The sequence below is a fragment of the Erithacus rubecula genome, assembly GCF_903797595.1.
Source record: "Erithacus rubecula genome assembly, chromosome: 8".
In the NCBI taxonomy this organism is placed as follows: domain Eukaryota; kingdom Metazoa; phylum Chordata; class Aves; order Passeriformes; family Muscicapidae; genus Erithacus; species Erithacus rubecula.
This window is the reverse complement of record NC_136659.1, coordinates 6,717,495-6,731,131: the sequence shown is the minus strand read 5'-3', so window position 1 is coordinate 6,731,131 and position 13,637 is coordinate 6,717,495. Positions and strand designations below refer to the sequence as shown.

At 39.4% G+C, this 13,637-nt stretch overlaps 1 protein-coding gene across 2 annotated transcripts in view; it reads left to right on the top strand.

Moving 5' to 3' along the window:
• Window positions 1-13,637, top strand: part of CALCRL (calcitonin receptor like receptor) — a 63,125-nt gene that overhangs the window by 1,336 nt on the left and 48,152 nt on the right. Inside the window, exon 1 of one of the 2 annotated variants that reach the window (XM_079310712.1) lies at window positions 847-938. The exons of the other annotated variant lie outside the window; for it this stretch is intronic. The gene's annotated coding sequence lies outside the window, so the exon portion shown is untranslated. Of the gene's footprint in view, window positions 1-846; window positions 939-13,637 lie in introns of those variants that run through there. 2 annotated transcript variants of the gene reach the window in all.

Genomic DNA, 13,637 nt, shown 5'->3' with positions numbered 1-13,637 from the left:
AGTGTTAAAAAAGTAATTGGTTATCGATTTAGAGGGCACAGATTCTGTCCATAGCACAGGGAATTGATTGTATAGAAACAAGTGAACAAATGGTTCTAAGGAAACATTTTTAGTTTCTGGTACAGTATCCTTTGAAGCTAGTAGAAAGACTGCTATTAATTTTGTTTTGTCCTCTGTCACGCCAGTTTTCAAACCGTTAATGCTCGTGCTTTCAAATCACCAGCGTTTAGAAAAATATAGCATAGACATCAGCAATAATAATGTTCCTGTTGGTTGTAACTTTTTCACCCTTGATACTTCAAAGACTTATTTTGTTAAATACAATTTTTTTTTCTTGTGTACAAAACAAAGTGGCACTGTAAATGTTGCGTCCACTTGAAATTGAAAATTTGAATCAGACCTTTGCAGCTGAGGAATAAAAGTATTTCTGTGTAGAGCTTTTCAGCCCTTACGGTGTGAGCTGTCATGCAGTCCCTGGCAGAGGTGGGTCGGGTCAGTCACACTGAGGAGGAATGCGGCTCTCTGTGTTCTTTGTCTCTGAATCGAATAGAACTGGTCCGTTTCGGTGTGTCTAGCTGGAGGAGGAGGATGCGTGGGAAGGTCCCGTGCTCTCAGCAGCAGTGCGTGTGTAGCGAGCGGTGTCGGGCGCGGGCAGAGGAGCCGCTGGCAGTGCGGGCTCGGGCTCTCCCGCCGAGCGCGCCGGAGCCCGGCTTTCCCGGGACGGGCGCTCGGAGGAGAGCGGCTCCGCGCGGGCCGCAGGCGGGGTCGGTGATGTAACAGGAAGCTCTGATGTTGGGCTGCTGCCGCCGCTCCGCGCTGCCATCGGACACGCTCCCGGCGCTCCCGGGGAGAGCTGCAGCCTGGGCTCGGGATTACAGCGGGGCTCTCGGCACGGACAGCGGCGCAGCCCGCGCGGCTTGGCCCGGCAGCGCTGCGCGGTGAGTGCCGCCCCGGCGGCTCCTTCTTGTACCGCGGAGCAACGCGGGTGTGTGCGGGCTCCGGCAGAGCCCCGCCGCGGGATGCGGGATGCGGGATCCGGCATCGGCGCCGAGACAGAAACGGGGAAACCTGCCTGTGTTTGTACTCAGAGAGGTGTTGAGCTGGTTTTATAACTGGCGGTGTTATCGACTGTGCTTGGTAGGATGAATAGATAGAAAAGGAGATAACATGCTCAAATCAGCGCTCTAAGCATTCTGCCTGAGACCTCTAATATTAACTATCCAAATTTTTCTTTGCATCTGGAGAGAATTAGAGGCTCATTGGATTGAAAAGGGTCCTTAAGATTAATTCAATACAACTGCAGCTTTTTCAATAGAGGCTGAATTAGGTGATAAAGTGGTGTAGGTTCGCTTACTGAGTATTTCTCTAAACTTATTGTACCAGACAGAGGTCGTACTTGAGTTGTTTCATAATTAGGTTTCGTGTTGTAATTAAACAACTTAAAAGGTAAAGTTACTCTTTTGTTTGGGCTTTCTGTTTGCTTGGGGAAAAGTTGTGTTGGTTTGAAGCTTGTAAGTGTGCCGGCGTGTTACTGTTTGAGGTTTTTAACCGCAAACACCGAGCTGATTTATTGACAGCTAATTGCCCACTTTTCCTTTCCTCGAGAAACCATTGAACCGTGCAAGTGTGTGATTCCGTGTCTTCAAGTACCAGCTGATGGGCTGTTAAAAGTCTTGCCGCTCCTTAAACTTTCCGAAACAGATGTGATACCCTCGGGTTGTACAAATGCGGTTGCAGTGCTGAGATTGGTAATTCTAGTAATTTGCTGGTGTGTAAGCAATGGAGCCATAGAACCAGGAAAATAAATCTTGTTAGGCTATAAATGACACTTAGATTTGATCTACGATGAATCCTTTAGTTATCTGTGTAGTTGATAAGGTAAAAGAATGAAATAAGTATAAAAATAGCTGAGTTTCTTTTTTCTCTTTGCCTTACTCAACTTACACCAGGTACCTTGGGGATGGACCTTGCTGCTCTTACAATTGCGCCAGTGCAGTCTTCCCGGTTTTACTGTGCCTACTGGGGATTTTGCCATTCCCTTGCACTAATAATGTGTCTAATAGCTAAAACCTGCTCAGAGTGTGCTCTGAATCTGAGGTCTTCTCGGTGCTCTGTAAGGAGACACTCTAGATCTAGAACAACGTAAGACCACATCTGTAAACAGATGGGTTTTCTTTGACATCTGGTAGTCTGCAATTCTTAATTAAAAATAACAGTCCATATTTGCACAGTATTTCTTCTCTAGTTTGCCTAAACTCTCCTCTATTTCAGTGCATATAGGAGAAACCCCAAAGTCTATATCCAAAGTAGCTTATCTTTAGCTTTGGAAATCTTCTGCACAAAAGGCACTTGGTGACACTGAGTCAATGGTGGTGGCACTTTGTGTAAAAGGTGCTTACATTGTTTTAATGTTCAGTGCATTGGGAACAGCTGTCTTTAGAAGTATAGCAGCTAAATGATTTAGATTCCTATTTTTTGTTCTTCACAAGCAACTGGTGTAGGTTGAAGTGGGTCTGCTCACAGAGGATGTGCTTGCAGGTTGGATGTCAAAATTGACGTTATTTGCAGGTTAATCACAGGCGTTGGTATAGAACAATGTGACTGCCCTTTTTACTGGACAAAACTAAGTTTCTGGATATCTGAGATACTTTGCAGGTTCAAGAATTGCGTTATATGTGTCCTTTCATCTTCAAAGGTTACTGCATCCTGAATTCTGATCAATTGGAGACTAAGAGATGTAGTACTTGTCCCTTTGAATAGGCTTTTGATACAACACAACTGTTGAAACTCTGGCCCACAGAGAGCTAGTGAAAATTTTTCCACTGACTGTCAAAGGGCAAGACATTCCTAAATGTGGGTATTTTTCTGTTGAAGAAATTAGACATAGACCAGGCACTTACATTCTGCTGTCTGTTGGCAGCTGGTTTGGTTTTTTGGGGTTTTTTTGTAATTTCTGTAATTTTTGAGTGCTCCAGTTGAAAAACACAGATCTGTATGCGTCTCACTGGGTGACCAATGCCTTACCTGGGTCAGTAAAGGGACTTACTCTGGCAGTATAGGATTTTTCAGTGGGCTGTCTGTGTATTGCAGTTCAGATTTTATTTAGACCAGGATACAAGTAAGAACAAAACCAAGGGAACTAACATATTTCCTTCAACACTTATGTAATTACTAACTTGCTTCTATAATCTGTGCATTTAAGGTAATCATCTTTTTCCATTAGCATTCCTTGTGCAGGAGCTGGGTAGGATTGGACCCACAGAAGTCCATGAAGTCATTCAATCATGCAATTCAAACTGGGCCATGGTCATTTGCAAGAAACTATCACTATTGATATGTTTTTGATAATAAGTATACAGTGGTATCTAAAAGAGGTGTATCTAGTCACTGCTATAGTAAATGTTGAACATAAGCTATCTATTAAAGCCACTGGGAGAATTTCTCCAATCAGAAGTCCAAGTCTACAGTTAGGAAAACAAAGCAGGATTTCTCCTTAAGAAATTGTTCCCATCTGTTGCCAATGTGTTTACAATGTTCTTGATTTGGTACCAAAATCCCTTCAATGCGTCTGACCAGCTGCCACTCCTGTGGCACACACACAGTATTTGCCTTACCTCGGTGCCCTGGGTAGCTCTGCCATTGAGTTTCATGTGCAGCAGTGTCCTAAACCAAGCTTTGCACTTATTGAAAACAGTCTTTACTTGCCCATGGAACTGCTCTGTCCCTGGGAAGCTTTTTAAGTGTTTGGTGTAGCAAAATTGTCAGAGCTTTGGAATTAACCGTATCCTTGGTACAGGAAGGAATGAATACTGCTACCATCAAAACAGATGTGACTTGGCCAGCAAATAACTTTTAGGCAGCAAAATAAGTGTGTTCTTATGTGTGTTTATGTGTATTAGGCATATAATAACATATTTAGTATATTATTTCTATGTGCAACATATGCAGGTCCATTTCATGCTGACTTCCATTATTGCCAATGTAGCAACTAAAGAGAGAACATTGGTTTATAAAGAAACTTTCACAGTAAATGAACCCTAGACCTTATCCTTTGTTTGGAAAACTGGGAATCACATGTGCTAATATTCTGAATTTAGTCCATCTGAAAGCTGCATCTTTCTAATGTTTGGAACAAAACAGAGAAAGCTTTCTGTATGTGGACACAACCTGTTAATTTTTTTGTTTTCATGTTGGCAGTTCTGATGTTTTCATTGTAAAAAACTTGAACAAAGAACAGCAGAAAATTACCTATTTCTTAGCTGTTACCTTGATGGAGAATTCCACAGCTAGTGTGGTACAATAGAAAATCTTAGGAAATTGGGTTCCATTAGACCATTTCTCTTTAGCAGCAGTTTTTCTTCTATTTTAGAATCTGGGCAGAACTGAAAGGCTAAACTTTCACATTTTCAAAGTTTTGTTTTAACAGTTGTCTCTCATGCTTCAGTGTCCCAAGTTTGTTTATACTGTTTACATTTTCCCAGCAAAGTCATCCTTTTTCTGCCCTAGCTCTGTGCAAACACTTTCAATCATTTCTGCAGTATATGCTGTCCAAAAGAGATTTATTTTGAGTTGCTTTTTTTTGGAAACATGCATTTGAAATGCACTTAACTCATTGTAATGCACCAAAAAAGACTGTCTATGAGAAAAGCCACTTTCTCCCTTCAAGAAAATATCAGACTCTTGTAAATTTGCATGCATGTCTGAGGCTGTTGCCTTTTAGTATATTCTAGGTATCACTCAAGCCTTTTCTGGCAGTTTTGGCCTTTTTTAAGTTGTAGCTGACCATTCTAACTGGATTTTAGAAAATAAAACAATGTTGTATTTTAGGATTTAGGTCTGAGTCATGCAGGATATATTTGAAAAAAATATCCCCCCCAAAATTAGTGATGGTTTTGTTTAATGTAGCCCATACCAGTCTGACTTTCCCTGTAATACCATGAACAGAGGGCCAACCAAAGAAATTGGTAATTTTTTTCCTTTGATTACTATGTTCAAAGCACCTTCACCTACCTCATACACTGTTGTTTGCCATCAGCTGTGTTCAGGCTGATTATCTTCTGTTCCTAAAAACTGCATCATCTTTTCCACCTATTCTTTGATATTCTCAGCTTGAGCACTGCACAACCTTGAATGTTTGTATGGGCATAAAGAATCACTCTTTGAATTACCATTTAGATTTTCTCCTTACTTTTTTTCTCCCCCATTACAGTGGCAAAATCTTGCCAATTAATTTTTATAAATTTTATGTTATCCCAATACTGACAATTCTGGTAGAGTTTTAGAGTTTCATTAAAGTAAATCAAAGGATGCACTGAGAACATTTTTGTTATACCCAAACTCATTTTAAAAGATTTTTTTCCATATTAATATTTTCAGAAATTAATATAATTTGTCACCAAACGAGGTGCCTTATAATCCTTCCTAGATAGAAATTTTAAAATTTACTTTTCAGAAATGAGTAAGACCCTTAGTCATTATACTTCCTTCTTCTGTGGTTACATCTATGTGTTTATTTAGTACCCTAAATGTAGGGAAAGTATTATGTTCCACAGCCTTTTGTTACTAAAATGGCACATTTTTGCAATTTTGTTCCTGAAATATTCTGTATAATGGCAATATCTGCCTTTTAGTTTCAGTTAGTGAAATCCAGCAGGTGTCACTCTGGGGATTAAATAAGTAATATTACACAAACAGAGATAAGCTTTTTTAGGAGAATTTAGAAGTATTTGTATTCTAATACATTTTTAGAGGATGATTTTTTGACTAGGCATGCCTCCTTAAGTCTGAAATTTGTTTTTTAGTTGTATGATTTAATGGGTGTATTCATCTTTCTGTGTTCCCCCTTGAACACGAAAAAGGACAGTCATTGGTGTGGGATTACATAGTCAGAACTTGTACTCATAGGTGACATGACTGAAACATAAAGAACTGTGATTCAGTTCAATATTGCCTTGATGATATTAAAAAAACATTTTTACTATCTTCTTTGGGGACCAAAATTGTTCCTTTTGTTGGTGGACATTTACTTGCACAAGTGATGTGTTTTCAGTTGTGATGAAGTCAAGGAGGTGCTTCTGCAAGTGACTTACATTTTGAGACAGCCTACATACTGTTTGACTTATCTGAAATTGGTATGTGAGGTGGCTAATCATCCAAACTTTCACAGTAAAAAGGTTTGGAGAAGAGGACTGTTGCCATGAGTTTCAAGTAAAAGTCAATGATGAATTTTTTGGTGTGGGGAAGAAGAAATATCTAGTTTATTGCTTAGTGTTTCTTTAGGGAATGATGTACTAACGTTGTATTGTGGTGGATTTTTACATGAGTGTGGAGCTCCATGCTCTGAGAGTTTCATACTGTGAGGAATGGGAATGTGATTGTTAAAAACTTGTGGGTTTCTGGAGGGGATTGTTGCTTATTTCCCAGACCATGTCAATGCCACCTCAAACAGAAACAAGTACCTCAGCAGGCAGCTTTAGAAGGCAATTCACAGATACAGGTCTCTCTTTAAATGGAAAGAAGCTTATTTTTTTTTAATAAACACATGCATATATTAATATATTTTTATGTATATGTACCTATTTTTACAGATATATATTTTATATGTTTATTTAAAAAATAATCTCATACTAGAACTTGTAACCTCAGCCTACTTTAAACAATCCAGTTTCCTTTCTCTCACTTCTTTCTCCTGTTTAAGCCCCCATCCTGTTCCGTTTTTGATTCTATTCAACTTCCTTTCCTGTGATGACTCTGAGTGAGTCACTTTGCCAGGCATTAAGAATGTGGCTTGACAATATTTCCAAAACCTTATCCTATACTGGCTCATGCAGATGAAATTAACCTCTGCCTTATCCTTCCTCTCAAAGAAATGTCTGTCTTCACACATCCAGTTTCTTGGAAGGGGAAGGTGGGGGTGGGATCCCTTTCCATAAATGACAGTGTTGAGCTTGAGAGCCATCTTCCTTGCAGTGTGTGTACTGTAACATGGGGAACCTCTCTAGGATTGTGTGCTGGGGGAAAAGTTACCTTCAACAAGCTCAGGAAAGCCAAATTCAGGCTCTTTCCTGACTGCTATTCAAATCCTCTCTGCGTGGCTACCACTGCACATTCTTCATTCTTCATTAAATATGTTGTTTATTGCATTAAAATGAATGCAAGGCCACCAGGGCTGCACTGGGTTTGTGTGTGGCTGGCAGCAGCTGGGAAAAAAGCACATGCTAAGGAGGCACTTAAACATTGAGCTGAGTTGCAGCCTTTCTTGTGGTCATGTTCGTGCCAGCATAGTGTGGGGTTTGTGGGGGAGGGTTTGGTTTTTTTCCTTTGTTTTGTTTTGTTTTGTTTCTTTCTCTCCAGTTTTAGAAGAAGTGGGTAAAGAAGGATTTTTAAAAAATGTTTCTAATCTGTTAATTGTCTATGTGCACCAGGAAATGAAAGCCTTTCTGCTGAAAACCAGCAGGGAAATTGTGGTCCTAAAAAAAAAAGAACTTTAAAAACCAATATGCAAATAAGAGTAAGAATTCCCATCAAGTTAAACTCTGCTATTGCAGTCTTCTTGTTCTACAGAACTCACCCTCCATTGTTTTTTCCCTAGGGAGGTGTGAAAAATTATATTAGATGTAATTTTCTGTGTATTCTGTCTAAGTACAATTAACATTGCCACAGATTACACACCAGTGAAAATAGATTTTTGTTTCATATCTATTTGCTATCACAGTCTAAGTTGTTTTTTTAAAACAGGAATAATGGTTATAATTGGAAGCTCAAACAATTCTGTCTGGAGTACAGTCGTACTCATTTGAAATTAATTTTAGTTTCTCATTCTGGAAATGCTTACTTTCTGACTAAAGGAGGTGATCTTGGTCCATCTCCAACTCTTTAAAGTGTCATTATTGGGTTAATTGTGGAAGTCACAGCACGATCGTTTAAGAATCTTTTGTTCCCCCAACCCAGCTGGATGTGCTATATCAGCATTTTGAGAGTACCTAGGAAAATCACTCAGATGTTTTTTACCTTTCAGCACAATTCACTGGGTTAACTGCTGGCCCTAGGTTTTCTTTTCCTTTTTCTCCTTCAATTATTTCAGAAGAGCTTGCACAAGTAGACTTTCTCCACATACAGTCCCTCTTCTGAAAATTGTACATGCAATCCACGGGAAGAATTCAGACAAGTAGTTTAACTGGACACTTTTTATTTAGGTCTGTGGGGATAAAATAGTCTGCTGACAGGCTAAGCTTTTCCTAGAGTCACATTACAGACCAGTGAAGGACATGGCAGTAATTCAGGGTTTGTTGGAAGGCTGGCAAAATACTTTTGCTGTCTTTGCGGGGGCACTGGGGCACCAGAGCACGGCAGTGGCTGCTGCCACCTCCAGGGTACACAGCTGCAGTGTGGCAGCACCAAAGGAGCCCTGCTTCAAAGCAGATTTTAGGGACCAATAACCTTTCTAAGTCAGTATAGGCAAGGGAAGAGAAGTTCTGTGGAAATTTATGTTATCCAATGAAGAAAGACTGGCATGACAGAGTTATCGGTGATAACTCAGCTTCCTCAGGGAATGCAAGTGTGCCAAACCAAAGTGTTCAAAAATAGTGTTGTACCATACAGGAATACAGAAATTGTTAAGCCAGAGGTTTGTTTTCTTTTATTTTTGTAATTTTTTTATCCCTCCTGTTTCATAGAACTGAGGTTTTATATTTTTAAACATTTGCACATTTTAAGCAGGACATTGTCCAACTCCTCCTTCTTTCAGTACTAACTGACAATAAAACAATGAAGCCTGATAGCAAGGAAGAAAAATGATGGAAGGAATAAGAAATGCACAAAGGAAAAAGAAAGCTCTGAAACTTAAAATGTTGTTCCTTTAGGAAACTGAACTGAACAAATCAGTAAATGGAATGATGTTGCCTTTAGCTTGACTCTATTGCAGAGACAAAGCTCAATCAGGTGTCCTGTGGTCAGACAGACTTCAATAAACAGAAAGATTTCTTTAACTGGTGAGAAACCACTACTTGCAGTTATGTCTGTGATGTGAATTCGCAGTATGATTATGAAATTAGTTGTCTGTTCAGTATTTTAATTGGACAGCAAAACCAGATGCTGGGTTTCAGTCCATGGTCTAGTTAAGGTGTCAGTAGCTGCAGTGCTAAGTTAGCTCATCTTTCCTCGTACAGAGAGAAATACTCAGTTGTCACCCATGGAAGATCTTTATTGCCACTTTTCCTCTTTATCTGTGGAAGAGAAGGATACCTCCTATTTCTCTTTTACCATGTACTTACTAAAAGGCTCCACAATCTCAGAATTTAAGCCTATGATTTTTCCATTATTCATTCCTGTTATTCCTGCAATTTGCCCTTTGCAGGTATAAGGATTCTGCTCTCTTCTTAGTTTACAAATCATTAAGGCACTTACAGCTGAGTATTTTTGTCTCATCCAAGCTCTGCAGATGTGGGGCTGTTGTGCAGATCTCCACATGCAGTGAGCAGCCCAGCAGTGCCAGGGCTGTCTCCTCACTCTGGGATGGGGCAGGATTTGTGCACGTGCAGTCCCATGTTGCATTGGTTCCTCTGCTGCCATGCATCCGCTATTAAAAAAAATTGCTGAATGACAGTAATAGAGAGGAACAATGGGCTATTACAGGATGTTCAGACAGGGTCATTACAGTATATTTTCTTGTGCAATCTTGTTATGAACAAGATTCATATTTACCAGCTTGTTTTATTTGTCAGCACCCTATTATTAATTGGTGTTGTAAGGCTATGAACTGCTCGTTTTCTAGCAAAGGTCAGTTGGATGAAATGAAGTTTTTTCTTCCTAATAGTGCTGTGGAAAGTTGCTTTTCAGTATTTATAACAAATTTATGGATTTTTATAATATTGGTGTTTATTTATCATTGTCGGGAATTACCAAAAAAGTCAGGAAGTTTTTTCAACGTCAAACTGCAAATTAGCCTTAATGTACTTAGCAAAATGAAGTAACAGAATCTTGTGATTCTGTTGTATTGGAAAGTTTAGGTAGATCATATAAAAGAAAAGTATGTTGCTTTTTGAATTTTGAAAAGAAAGCAGCTTATGTGCTTTTAGACATATAGGATATTTTCCATGCTTTGCAACACTTGGAATCCAAATATTCAGTTTGATTTCAAAGGCAAAGCTGAAAAATAGAACTTAGTTAAAGCAATAACTGTGGTCTGTTTCTGTGGGCTGTTAAATTAATTTTCTGCCTGAAAGACACCTACTGATGGGCACAGTTGCAAACATTTGAGAAGTTGTCTAGCTAATTTGAAATAAGGTGTTCAAGCAAGAGAGGATTCAGTCAAATTTGGGAAGACATGAATTTGGCATTGGCATCCAGGAATCAGTAGAATAGACTAGAAACCAGTCCCCAGGAATTTGGGATACTGATGAAAACTGCATTTGTTTTCGGCATTGTATGAAAATGCTTCAATTTTTTATCAAGACACGTCATTTTCTTAGATGTGAAAACGGTTTTCTTTGTGTTCTCGGGGTAAACACAGCCCAATTTGGAACCCTGGGCTATATTTGTGTAAGAGTGTCTAAGGAATGGAAAACTAAGGGTACTGTAGGTCAGGGCTGAGGTTAGCAGGACTGCAAGGGGAAGTCTGGCAGGATCCCTCAGTGTGTCTGTGGCTGCCTCATTGCATGCGAGCACCAGAGCTGGCCAGGCACCATGTTCCCTGAGTCCCAGGGACACATCCACGGACACCAGGTGACAGTGGGTGGCACTGGAGTTACTGCTGCTCCTTGAAAGCTTTTGTAAGCTGTACAGCTTTTGTCCAGTTTGACAAATGGCTCATTAGAGGCCAATCGTTTTTCCTCAGCTCTCCGACTCCTTCTGGCTTTTCTCCTACAAAATCCTTGAAGTTCCAAGGAGCACGCTTACAAACTCCACATACTTATTGAGACTGTATCTCAGAGCACAAAGCAAGGTCAAAGGTTTGAAAATCCAGCAACAATTTAAAAGCAGTTAAAAAAGCGAGGGATGAGCAGGAAATATTGAAGAGTAAGTGTGTGATGCTGAAAATGTCTTGTGCGCAGGGTCCACAGCACTCCTACTGTTGAAAGGTGAGATACAGAGTGAGCTCAGTAGTTATTTACCACATCTAATGCTACTTGTATCTGTTTAAAAAAAATAATGTATCACTTGGTATAGGAAGGGCCGTGTGCACTGCTTATCCTAAAAATAAAGCAACTAATTAATCCAATCAACATTACCTCTGTCTCAACTGACTGCAGCACAATGGTTAAGGTGCTCTTCCTAAAACACCACATGATCTTATGGGAATGAATGCAAGCAGTTTTATTAAACTTTGAAAGCACCAAGAAATAGATGTGAATTTCCAGAATCCATTTGTAACTTTTTAAAGCTAACATTTAAATACTCAGAACATTGAACATGACAAATGGATTACAGGGGATGATTTTTTGCATTAGTTGGATTTTCCTAGGGTGTGGCCATTTCAAAGGGCACTAGTTTTTTGGGTGAATATCATTCCAGTAAGGAGACAACAAAGCAGGTTAAAATCAATTTCTTTAGGCTTTCCAGAGGGGTAACCTGCAAGTGATTGCTGAAAATGCTTCTTTTGATAGGAGAAAGAAAGAAAGACTTAAACATGCTTTGATAGAAAATAAATTAGTTCCAGTCCCAATGAGAGGGAAGAACTCAGTTTTTCACAGACAGATAGTTGTTTCCTGACATTGGGCATTTGGTTAACAACTTCCAGTATTTGATGATGTCATGGGTGGTATGCATTATGTGTGCTTGGGGCCCTTTGGACTTCACAGGAAGGTCACCAAGTTATCTAGCAACTTCTCTGTGTGAAGAGATTCAGCTGCTCTTCCTTCCCCACTGTGCATAACCTGAGCTTTCAAAGACAAGCCAGTGCTGCTCCTGGGAATTACTAGTATCTAGAGGTTTTTTCCCAGCTGAGAAGGTAAATACTCCAAGAGATGGAAGAAGTTCTTTTCATTCTGCTTTGTGTTCCTGTTGTCTTGGATCCTATTGACTCTTCATCTGCCAGAATGTCTGTGTAATATGTCTTCATTGCTTTGTCTGTGCTGTAAGTGTCTTGGACTTTCCCAAGCTGTCTGTATCCACAAATGTCTAGATCAAGGATTTCCACTTTTTTGCAACCGTCTGGAAGAACTTATTGCTCTCTCCCCATAAAACCAGAGAGTCATGTGTTATAATAAAACAAAGCATAGAAGCAAACCTATGTCAATAACATAGGGTGAGCTGGAACCTCCTCCCCCAGATCTTTTAAGTTATTTTGTCTTGACTTCAGTGAGTGTGGTTTTCAGAAGACCTCTTTCTAAGTTGCATCTCTTGCAAAGAAGTGCAAGACGTATGTGTGAAGTTGTGGTTGTATCATTGTTTTCAGGAATGAAACTGCCTCTAGTTTTGTTGCCAGCAATAAAGAGTAACAGAAAATCATTTGTTGCTTTGGCTTTTTTTTTTTCCCCCTTCCAAAATGTAGCAAGCATGTTGTTGTTGCTGATGGAAGATCCCTTTTCACAGTCTTTAAATTATTTCAAAATTTTCCTTGTTTTGTGTGAGGAAGGTAGGCTTTGTAGCATCCTGTTTTATTTGCCAGCCATATCTGTAAGGAATCCTTCCTGTTCAGCTCTCAACACAGTGCTCAAGACACAGAAAGTCTTGATCTTCATTAGACAACCATTTGGTGAAACACTGAAAAGCACTGTAAGGTGTTTGTTTTAATAAGCACCAATTAATACTTTTTTCAAAACTTAGAATGAAATTAGAATTCTCTTGCATCTTCCCCAAAATTCAGCTCTACCCTATTGTGCACTGGTCAGGAATGGGAAAAGTTTTGTGACTGATCCCTCTCTAAGTTTATCCATCTCTGCAGTTCCTCCTCTTTTGCTGGAGTTGGGATCCAAGTACAAAACTACTATGGAAAAAGGCTGCTTTTGCATTTTTTCTGGCAGACTTATAACCTGGGAGTATCTAAAATATCATCAGAAAGTTGTTCTCATGAGAGTCCTGTCCAAATTTCCAACAAATCTGGAACATTATCCAAGGAAGTGTAGAAACCTACACAATCACACAGTTACAGTGGAGCTTGTGGTTGAGTTTCTTTGATGTGGTGTGGCTTTGTTGGGTGTGTGGTTTCATTGGTTTTCTCTTTTGGCTTGCAGGTTGATTTTTTTTTTTTTTTTTTGTTGCTATTCTTCCTTTGTCAATTTTTCCAAAAAGAGTTTTGGGTAATTTTAGCTTGTTTATTTGTCCCTTCCCTTGTTATTGTTTTTTGGGTTTTTTAAAATTCAGATTAATAATTTTTCATTCTCTTGGAAATAAATGTCATCTTTTTATGAGCAAGAGTCTTTTAAATTGGAGGTGATGGGAGCAGTATGAACTATAGGACCAGTTCATACTAATTTTTTAATTAGAACTGGATCACTAATGAAGATTCACTCAAATTAGTGGGTGAATATTATCAAATAAAATGGGGTTTATTGCATAGTTTCAAGTAATTTTAGCACAGTTTCATTCTAGTGGCATATCAAATTCTCCTTGTCCACAAATCTTTTCTGCACTAACATATTTCCTAGCTCGACTGGTCCACTATTGGTTCCAATATTGGTGGGGATGTGCAGTGCATG